The 10845-nt window shown below is 51.8% G+C and overlaps 1 protein-coding gene across 1 annotated transcript in view; it reads left to right on the plus strand.

The window, feature by feature from the left end:
* The window catches only part of Tcf20 (transcription factor 20), a 136194-nt gene that overhangs the window by 44601 nt on the left and 80748 nt on the right, over nucleotides 1-10845 (plus strand). The window lies entirely within an intron of this gene.

A 10845-nucleotide genomic window follows, 5' to 3' on the forward strand; every position in this document is an offset into this window, starting at 1 on the left:
GGCTGCAGCACTGGGCTGCCAGGGTATATTGGCAAAATAGCCTAGGACCTTGACTCTTCTGCTAGACCTTGGGGGCCAAGACTGTGAGCCTTCTCTAGGCCAGAAGGTAGCCACAGCTCACGGCTCTGGACTGCCATGGGATTCAGCAGGTACAGTGCCATGGGCACAGAGGATCATTCTGCTTGGAGCTGGCTTATGGAGAGCACACAGAATGGCTTTTACCAGGACTAGGCTGTGCTCAGGTCCCATTTGGGGCCCAAAACTTCTTGGGCTAAGACTCTACACTGAGAATCCTTTATAGTGGGAGGGAGGGGGAGTTAGAGAAACGTGGCCAAAAGTGTAGCTTGTCACATACTGGACCCCTCACTATGCCTACATTCTGTCCTGCTTCCTCTAGAGTTGATCCCACCCCTGGATCTTCCTACTTCCTTTTTACCTGGTTAACTCTTCCGGACTCAGTTTTTCCTTCAGGGCTTGGGTCTCGTTCCCTCTGACCACACTGGTGTCCTATCTCTAAGTCTTTTGGGCACAAAGCCTGGGTGGGTGGCCTTGATCACAGATACTTTTAGGGGAAACTCTTGTAAATTCCTGACACTACCCAAAGCTTAGCATGAAGACTTGTGCCTGGAGCTCAAGGTAGCAGAATAACTTAGAGATCCCTCATGAAGTAGGACTACCAAGATGAAACAGCTGACCCCCCACTTCTGTCCAGGGTAGGTCCAGTTCTTTTGGTAAAGCTACCCAAAGGAGAACTTTCTCTGTGGAGCTTGGTATGTCAAGATTGCAGCCTCAGTTATGAGGGAAGCCACTGTTGAGTTGGGGCAGTAGGGGCTGGATGAAGAACAGCTGCCCAGTTGTACAGCCTTGGGCTTGGGTCTGAGCCAGCCTGATGGCCTACAGTTTTCTAATATTCTGTAGAACTGTGCGACAGATGGAAAAGGAAAGGGGGTATGGATGGGCTCTCTCCAGATCTGGGGTGTTGGGTCCACTCCAGGCTAAGGCTCTAGAGCATTATGGCTGGGGGTGCTCAGAGCACCCTTGGACCCTGCTAGCCAGCTTTACTTTACCTAGATCCACAGATGGCCTGTTTGCTTACAGTTGGTATGGAATCCTCTCTCTCCAGGCACCCCCGTTTGGACTGAGCCAGGCTGAGCCAGTAGCCTCCCTGGCCCTTTGTTACTTTACCACAAGCTCTGGCTGTATGACCTTGAGCAAGCCTCAGAGCTGCAGCTTTAAAGGAAAGTACCTAGGAACAGTGATCTCTTTCTCTAGACTTGTTACAAAGATTAAGGAGACTGTAGGTACAGAGCAGGTGCTCTGCTGATGGCAGTTGTGACTATTAAGGGTGCCGGAAACCTGGGGACAAGCTCAAAACAAAACAAATAAACAAAGCCTCCTTTGTACCTTGTTAGACTTAACAGGGCTATCAGAGAGGCTTCACAGAGGAGGTGGCTTCTTAAGACTTTGAAGGGTGAGTAGAAGTCTGCCAGGCTAAGGCAGAAGAGAGTCTATCTGGAGCAGGGAAGAAAAAGAGCAGAGCTTACAGGGGGTGAGAAGCACGTTAGGGAAAGGGGAAACACCGGTTCTTTCACGGTGGCAGGCCTGACCCTATGACAGGCTGGGCAGGTCACCCATAAATATATCACTGAAACTCCTCCTCAGATATGTTTACATCTTAGATTACTCTCCAGAATCTTGCCAGCTCCTGCCAGGTTAGGCCTGCCACGCTGCCTTGGGGTATAGAGAGTTGTGGATGGCTCCACACTTGAATTTTAAAGACTAGTATGAGTTTTCTTTCTTTCCACTCCTTGTCTGTTTCCCATGGCAATTAAACCCTGGGCTCCTGTGCTACAACTCAGAGCTGGAGGCAGCATTTCTGAGGGAAGTGATCTGGAGAATTTGGAGGCAGGTTCCTGGAGCCTGCAGTGACCTGAAGCTCCCATAAAGACTGGCAGGCTGGTTCCCCAGCCCTACGTTTGACCAAAGTAGCAGCATAGAAGGTGGCCAAAAGCTCAAGGCCAGGCTGCTTGGATTTAGTCTCTGTGCAGTATTCAGACAGGTCACCTGCCTGCCGTCTTTGTGTTGTGGGGTAGTGGCAACACCCATATCACAGGGCTGTGATGAAGGTTACAGGACTTGGTTTTCTCAGACCAACCAGTTTACAGCTGGGCTCTGTGGGCTAGTGGCCACTTGTTAACTGTTAGCTTGAAGAGGGGACAGCCCAGGAGAGTGAAGGCCCAGCACCTGTATATCTATGGCATAATCCCTCAAAACCTCAGTTTCCCTAGTTATGAAATGGGGTTGGTTGTCGTCCTGAGTGATAACAGCACTTAATGTAAGCTGGGCAGGCAATACTTTGTCTCTTCCTGCCCTGAGCTCGGTTAGGGAAGCAGGCAGGTATAGCTAGCCCAGACCTGAAAGTGCAGGGCAAGAGCTCTAAAGGCTTGGCATTTTCTAGATGAGGCTGAGCCAGCGTCTCTGGCTACTGTGGGCAGGACCGGAGGGAAGTAGATTGCTAGAGTGTGGGGCCTGAAGACCAGCAAGGTCCCAGCCACCGCTGCAGAGAAGCCAGTGGCTGGACATGTGGCTGAGCCACTGATGTGCCGAGGGGACTTCAACACGCTACCTTATCAGCCTGGACCTCAACTGCCCTTCCATGGAGGGGCCATAGGCATGCTTAGGTCTCCCGATTCTCTCAAGGGTTCTGATTTTCCTGTTGCTGATTTTCTTGGATGGTTTCCATGTAGGCTGTGCCTTGAGCAGTGTTGTCTGCCCACTGGTTTTTCCAGAAAGGATGTTCTCCCCTCTCACTCTGCCTGACTGGCCCACTACGACTCCCCACTATCACCAAGGGGGTAGCCTCCCGGGCCCCCCCCGAGAGAACAGGGCTGCGAGGCACCTTAGCGTGTACTGTATGTGAATACGTCCAGGTACTGGGTACTGTGGGGTTTGGGAGCTGGCCACAGCCGGCTCTAGGAGGTCACGGACTGCCACGGAGGACCCCAGAGATCATGAGCCCTCCTCTCACCAGCTCGACCTTTAGAAACAGCCACTCAGCTCCGCTGAGTCTGTGCCGGGATGTGGCACCTCACTTCTCCAGAACAGCCTTTTATGTGAGGCTGCCAGTGAAGCTGTGGATGAGGCAGCCCTCTGCAGCGAACAATAAAAATAATAATAATCTCCCTGGCATGAAAAGGCTGAAGTCCCCAGAGCTTAGGGACTTCACTGAAGGTCCTTCTACCCACCTGCTACTGAAAGAGAAGAAAGGCAGAATATAAAGCTGGGAGTCTGGAGACCGCTGACAAGAAGTTCGGGAGACACAGAACTAGGGGTGAGGTTGCTACTGTGCAAGTCTGCTGTCCCGTGCTGCAGGGATGTACAGACACGGGGGGGGGGTGTGTGAAGAGGGGGTGCTTTGCTTGGCTCATGGCTCTCCAGGAACATTTGTTTCCTCTGCCCAAGGTGTTTCTGTATACACTCACATACATAGGGTTGCTTACGTGCACTGTATGGGTTCAAATCCTGTCTCAGCCACTTGCTAGCTTGTCTCAGGCCATGTACTTACTGCTGCTGCCTTTTGCCTGTGCTTGTACCCCTGTCAGTGGGAACCAGTATTGGACTTGGCTCACAGCACTATAGGTGAGCACAGGAAATACATTCAGCATGGAGGCTAGTGCATGTGAAAGCTACAGGCATGTTTTCCTTTGCTATTCTCTCAAGTCAGCTCACATGCCTCTGTTAAACACACTCAGTGTTGACTGAGTACCTGCCACATGCCGGGCCCAAGCCTCTCTCTGCCTCAGCTAAGCAGCCAGCCTTGGAGCCTGGGAGCTGAGCACGCAGTTCTGATGCAGAGGGTTGGAGCTTCTGAGAACTGGTGTGCTGGCTCCCACTGCTGGTGTGACTGACATCCTGATGAAATATGTCAGTTGGAAACAGTTGTGAAAGAAATGTCTGGAAAGTCTATCAGCCCTACAGGAGGACCACTGGGAGTCTGAACTCAGGCCAGGTGCTAGTCTTGGCTTTGTTGTCCTGGCTTCCCAGGGGTCCTTCTTTCCTCAGTTTCCTCATCAGAAATCAGGGCAGTGACTGACCTCACATTAGAAGGCTGACTCTTTGGGATTCGCTCATGTGGAATGTGCGCTGTAAGGAGCTGTGACAGCTTTCATTTTGGTTTCTGGCCCTGGCATGATGATCGCAGGTAGTTCCTGTGCAGTCCCTATACTGATGCTGAGCTGGACGTCAAAGCTGCTCTGCTGTCGGGCTTCTGGAATTCTGGCTTCATTGAAACCTTTGGACTCTGTAATTTGCAGAGAATGAGGAAGGTCCCTCAGGAAGCCTTGTCCCGGGGGTGGGGGGAGATAGGTGGTCACCTAAGTCATGCAACTGAGGTTTCTGAATAGTGCCTTGTTCTGGGCAATGATTGGGTCAGCTAATGGTGATGGAACTAGATGATCAGAGGTTAGTACTGCCCTTGAGCCCAGGAGAAATGTGTGAAAAATTACCCCAAGATCAGAGACAGGGATGGGAATGCCTAAGCTTCTAAGAGGAGGCACAGCCACAGGGCAGCTGGAGAGGTGGGTTCGAGGTGCGCTGTGGCCAGTGCCTTCTACGAAGGATCCATGACCCCTCCTTCCACCTTAGGATAAAGCCCCAAAGCCAGTGACCTGCACCTTCCTGTAGCTGCACCTTCACTTTCTCCTTGACTAGTACTATATTGCCTCCTCCCTCTTTCTCTCTGCTCCCTCCTGCCTTGGGGCCTCTGTCCATGCAGCACCTCTCCCTGGAACTCATCCAGCCTCAACATGAAGCCCCATGGGACCACAAACATGACAACAAGGACCCTTTATTCAGTGCTTGGACTATGATAAAGACTCAGTCAGTGTTGAGTGACTGAATGAACGGTTAAGTAAGCAGCATTTGAGTAACACCTGAAAAAGCAAGGTTTCAATAATTTCCATCTATGAGAAGGAAAAAGAGCAGGCACTCCTGCCTCTGGGGATAGGCCAGCATAGGACAGGGACATAACTTGTTTGGTTCAGCAGGGACAATGAAACAATGGAGTGGAGGCTGGCAATGTGAGTTAAGCCAAGAGAGGGCTTTGTATCCAAGAGAGTGGGACTTCAGAAGCCACTCAGCAGCCGCTGCACATTGTCAAGCAGGGGAAAAGTGCTCATGGGACTGCAGTAAGTTGGCGGTAGGGATGAAAGTAGCTTACTAAAAAGAGGCTGGAGTCAAGGACTGCTGGTGATTTGGAGAATCCATGACTCCTATTGCTTTCTGTTCCCAAGGCATCACGCATGTGCTTTGGCAGTTGTCCTTGAAGCGATCAGGGAGATAGATGCAGGTGGTAATGAGGCTTCTCGCATGGTGTGTCTTTTTCTGGAAGACTACTGGCTTGGTGGCAGGGCAGCCATTCCCAAGTGTGCGGAGGGACATCGGTGTCCCCATTTCTGAGCCATCCTCATTGAGAAGGCAGCACCTAGCTCTGCACCCCTACAACTGTATTCTATAAAACAGGTGACAGTGGGTGGAAGATGAGTAGAAGCATTGCCACCATTATGTCCACTGCAAAAGCCCCAGGACCCTCTTGCTAGGCAGCCACTGTGGTCAAGAGTGTTTGACAGGATGAACTTAAGGGCAGCTCTGGCTACACCACTTAGTAGCTGTGTGCCTTTGGGCATCTTCCTAGCAACTTTGACTGCTTCAGCTATGAACTAGGGTGATGTTCCAGCCTCGTGAAGGCTGAGGTTAAATGACATACAGAGTCCAAGCCTAAGAAACAGAAACAGTGGCTCAGAAACAGTGGCCGGTTATCATGGCTGCATTTTTCTCCACCGTTTGCATTCTTAGCAGGAAACCTGGGTTTCAGGCTTAAAAATGAAGAGCATGTCAACAAAACAGGATGGAACAAAGTCTTTTCCCAGCATGCCTCAGCATGTGGCACTGCCTTCCTGTGGCGCCCAGACAATGATGTGGCTAAAAGTCTTGAGCTTTCAAGCAGAAATAATCCCAATGGAAAGGAGCCTCCCATTGTTACTGCTTGGCAGCCCTGCTCGCCTGGCTCTGTGTTTCAGCTCAGACCCCTCCCAACTGCTGTGTCTCAGTTTCCTTACCTGCAAAAGGAAGAACTGTATCCACTGCATAGATTGGCGGTAAGGATTGAGTTAATGCTTGGACTGTGCCTCCGTCAGAGCTATAGTCAGATTACTGTAGCGCTGAGCACTCTGAGTGACTTAGTGCGAGCTCTGGAGCCAGAAGGCTGGGTACCAGTCCCAGTTCTGCCTTCTGCCGGCTGCCTCACTTGGAACTAGTCACTTTACCTCTCTGTGTGCTTGTTTGCTACTCAGTATCATGATGGGTGCCTCACAGGCTTGTAGTGAGGAGTGGAAAAGCATCACCTAGGAAAGGGACCCCGTTCCCAGGAGACAGGAAGAACACCTGCTCCCATGGCCCAAATCCCAGTTACTGGTAAGGAAGTTGAGACCCTAAGTGAGTAGATAATTTGCTGAAGAGTGCATATTGGTGAGAGCAGACTAGTCCCTATTTTTGTGACCTGTGTTGGTACTGCCATGCCAGCGACTGCCCAGGAAGACCCCAGCCCATAGGTACAGGGAATTTCAAGCTGGGTAGAGAGTTGGTCTCTCCTACCACCTGCCTTCAGGGTCCCTGTTCATCTGTGGGAAGATGAACGCTGCTGGCTTGAGTTCCCCAGTCTGTCTCCAGGGCCTCAGCAGACTGTGAGAAGAGGCTGCTGCTAAGTCCTTGTTTTCTATGGACTCTTTCCCTGGTTACCTGGAGACCTTGGACCTGCCAGCTGTCTGCCCCTCTTTCCAGTAGTTGCCCTGTGTCCAGTAGTTGGACAGTTACAAGGACAGTCTCTAGGGACCTAGGATAATCCCAGTTCTGCCTCTTTCAAGCTGAAGGACTTAGGACAAGTTACTTAAATTCCCCTGCATCTCAGAGGATGACTTTGTAAAGTGGGGTGTGACATCAGTATCAAGCTCCTCAGGTTGTCTTGAACATTAGTTAGGATGATAAAGGGAAGTCTAGTTCCTGGTATTCTCTGGGCTGTCTCATAAGCAGTGATATGTAATTTTTGTGGACATGCTGCCTTTTCTTTCATAGGGTGCCAGACACCAGAGGGAGGTGGGACTGTCCAGCGACAAATACAGGCATACTCAAACAGCCCAGTGGGATCAGTGGCAACCATGACTTTGATCTTGGAGGGCAGAGTGGAGGGACAAGCTGGTGAGCAGAGGCCACAGTGAGAGTGTAACAGCCATATCAAACCCTTCACAAGATACAAGGCCTTGCAGGGCCCCACCTTTGCTAACCCGCCTGCCGCAGTCTCCGCTCGTTCTGCGGCTCTGGCACAGGTCTCTTGTGCATAGCAGGAACAGTAGTTCCCTCCTCCCACAGTTTTGGGCAGCCCATCCCCAGCTTTCAACTTCACCTGCCTGAGTAAGAACTCTCAGAGCTGAGAGCCTCAAAGACAGAAGGGGCTCCTGTGGAATGAGGCTAGGCCCAAAGCATCAAGCCATGCCTGTGTGCCTATGCATGAGCAGCATTCCTCCCTTTGCCTGGGGAAATCACCTGGCTTGGGACCGGCACAGCATGGCGTCGGGGGAGTTTCCCCTTCTGTCAACCACAGACTTTTTGTAAGCTGCCTCCTGGAACACTAGAGGTGAAGCCCCAGGCGTGGGAGTGAGGATTCCAGGCTTTCCTCTTGGTGTGTTAGAGCTGTTAGCAGATGGCCCCTCCCCAGGGGAAGGAGAGTAGAGGCCTGTTGAAAAAAGGTGAGAGGGCTATTTGGTTGCTCAAAAGAGTGAGCCAGTGTGGGAAGGACACCAGCTTGCAGCTCAAGGCAGACACCCTGGATCAGTTCTCACTAGTCACTGAGCTGCCGAGCAGGGCCAGTCTCCTCAATCAATCCTTGCTGACAGATGGTAGCGGAATCAGTGACCTAGAGGCAGAAGGCTCCATTTGTAATCCCAGAGTGGCCCACGTTTCTAGAGGAAGGCTGAGGAGTTTGTAATAAAAGGAGTGACACAGTGTTTCCAAGCCAGAGGAGGAGAGAACCGGATTAGTTTTGCCTCGGAAATTGTAGTGATTCCGTTCAGTAGGTGTTTTGGAGTGGACTGGGTTAGGGGATCAGGGGGCGGGGAGAGAAACAGCTCATTTACTTTGCTTTCTTTAAAAGACTACAAAGTGTAGAAGAAAAACGGAGATGGATACATTTGAGACAAGGGATACAAGAGGTTGGAGCAGGGCTGTGATCCCAGCACTCCAGAGGCTGAGTCAGGAGGTTCATGACGTGAGGCCGTCCTGGGTTGCATAGTGCGACCCTGTCTCAAAGAACAAACATGCAAACAAAACAATAGGACTCCTACCCCATGGGTTCTGAGTTGTAGGACTTTGGGCAGTAAATTAATTTCTCTGAGCTTCATCCATTGGGCTGTTGTACTGGCCTCAAACTTGCAGCCGCCCGAGTGCTGGGACTGCAGGTGTGCACCACCATGCCTGTCCCGGGGGCTGGAGTTAATTGTGTCTGGTACTGCGTGCTTTCTCCCTGCAGCTATCTTTAGATACTCACAATACTATAAGCGAGGTAACGTTAGGGGGTCAGGTCTGGCACCCAGAGAGGCGAAAATGAGTTGTCTACAGCCACACATGGCACGTGAGTACTAACATCTGCCTGCTGGTCGTTACTCCAGTGAATGTTTTCCCTCTGCGTGATACTACAAAGGCACGTGGTAGGCTGCCAGGGGCTAGAAGGGCTCCAGCAGATCTGGCTGTAGGTGGGGGCAAGTTTCCATGGAGTGGTCAACTGGACAGTGTTCTGTTAGGGCCTGAAAGAGTAGGAGGGGGCTACCTCAGGAAAGGAGGCAGGCACTGGGCCCAGGGTTTCTCTGCATTCTTTTCCTAGTGAGCTCTGTGCTATCCCCTATCCCCTTGAGGAAAGAAGGGAGAAATGGTGGCAGGAGTGGGAGAAAATGGGCGTCCCTTTTCATGAATTGGCTCGAGAAGCTGGAGATACCCACAACACTTAGTCTTCAAGAAGGCACATCTATGTTCTTCATTTGGCAGAGGGTGGGGTGGGGTAGGATGGGGGGTGGGAGGGTTGCTGAAAACTTTAGGTATGCTTTGAGTCCCTCCCACCTTTTTCTCTGCAGTCCTGACACTAGCTGAAGCCAGGTTTTGGTTTCTTAAAAGCCTTAATGCCTGAGAATTTGAAAATGAAACTCACAGTTAGAACAATGGGGACAGCCAGAGGGCAGGGCCTGGCAGCCTATTTGGGTGCTCCGGAAGGGCTTGGCACTTTGCCTGTTGTGAAAGAGGTGTGGGGGAATCAAATCCCCAGGGATAGTCCCAGCCTGCACTGGAATCAGCCTCTACTTGGTGAGATGGGACAGAAGCCAGGGGAAATCATTGCCTTCTCCACCACATCCTCCTGCCAGGGGCCTCAGAACCACTTCAGGCCCTGCCTGGGATCCCCAGACCCTCTGTGGGTGGCCTGAATCAAGTGAAAGTGTTAACTGCTCTGACTAGGTAGAATGAAAGGTCAAAGGGTAAAGCCAGACTTCAGGGAGACTCCAGATATGTGAAAGCTGGGCCTCCAGGCCACAGCTGATTCCTGTCAGCCCCTCATCTTACACCCAAAGCACGTTTTGGATCCCAATTCACTCTCAAGTTGGGTTGCTTTAGGAGGGGAAACCACAGACTCCCCAACATTTAGGCAGGGTGCAGGCGTAATTTAGAATCAGTAGTTTTAGGGACACCTAATCGAAACCCTCCTCCTTCTTGTATCTACAGGAAACTGAGGTCCAAAGTGGAGAGGTCTCTGGGTGTGCCAGGATCAGAATGTAAATATCCCAAGCTCATCCCATCCTTATGGGTTTCACTTTGCATGGCAGAGGGTGGGCACAAGGTACCACCCGCTAAGGCAGTGGTCCCGAACTTTGTGGGTCCTGACCCCTTTGTTGTTAGTCGACCCTTTTACAGGGGTTGCCGAAGACCACCAGAAAACAGGTATTTACGGTACTGTTTATGAGAGTAGCAAAATCACAGTCACCAAGTAGCAACGAGATAACTTTATGATTGAAGAACCATGTTAAAGGGTTGCAGCATTAGGAAGGTTGAGAAACAATGATCTATCTACAGGATGGTGGCTCTACAGGAGATTTTTCTTGAGGAAAAGGAAATTTAGTCCTTTGCTCTTTAAAGACATCGGGGATACAAGGGAAGGCTGGTTCGGGCCTGAGGCATGGAAATCTCTTCAGTTCTGGTCCTGCCATCCAGGAGTGCAGAATCTCAGCGCCGCCATTGCAGACTACTAGCATGGACATTGTTATTTTACATGTGAGGTAGGTTGGCTTCCTTTTATGACGGGGAAACTGAGTCTCAGAGACTAAGTTATTTATTCAGGAACTCCCACTAAAACCAGGGTCGGAGACAGCAGGCGCACACCCTACGCTGGCCTGGCGTGCACCACCTGGGTCCCAGCGGACTTCAGGAAAGCTGGAGCTATCCCGGTGACGGCTCAACTAACCATACAAACTGCCACTGGGTCACCGAGGCTGCCAAAGGTGCGACTCCGGTGTCGGAGGCTCAGGGAGAACTCCAGAAATCCCAGGTTCTGTGCCACCAACTCCCCCAGAAAGTTGTTTTGAGGGCACCCCACAAGGTGGCCCCAAGCGAAAGCAGTCCTGGGCGCGTAGTCGCCGACCGCCGAGGGGGGTCTCCTCGCCGTGCCCCTCGACGCCACCGCACGCGGGTGGGCACGCGCGCCGCCCCGCCCCCGGCCCCGCCCCCTCCGCCGGCCCCGCCCCGCCGCGCGCCCTC

The sequence above is a fragment of the Psammomys obesus genome, unplaced genomic scaffold (assembly GCF_907164565.1).
Source record: "Psammomys obesus unplaced genomic scaffold, mPsaObe1.curated_primary_1811, whole genome shotgun sequence".
Lineage (NCBI taxonomy): Eukaryota > Metazoa > Chordata > Mammalia > Rodentia > Muridae > Psammomys > Psammomys obesus.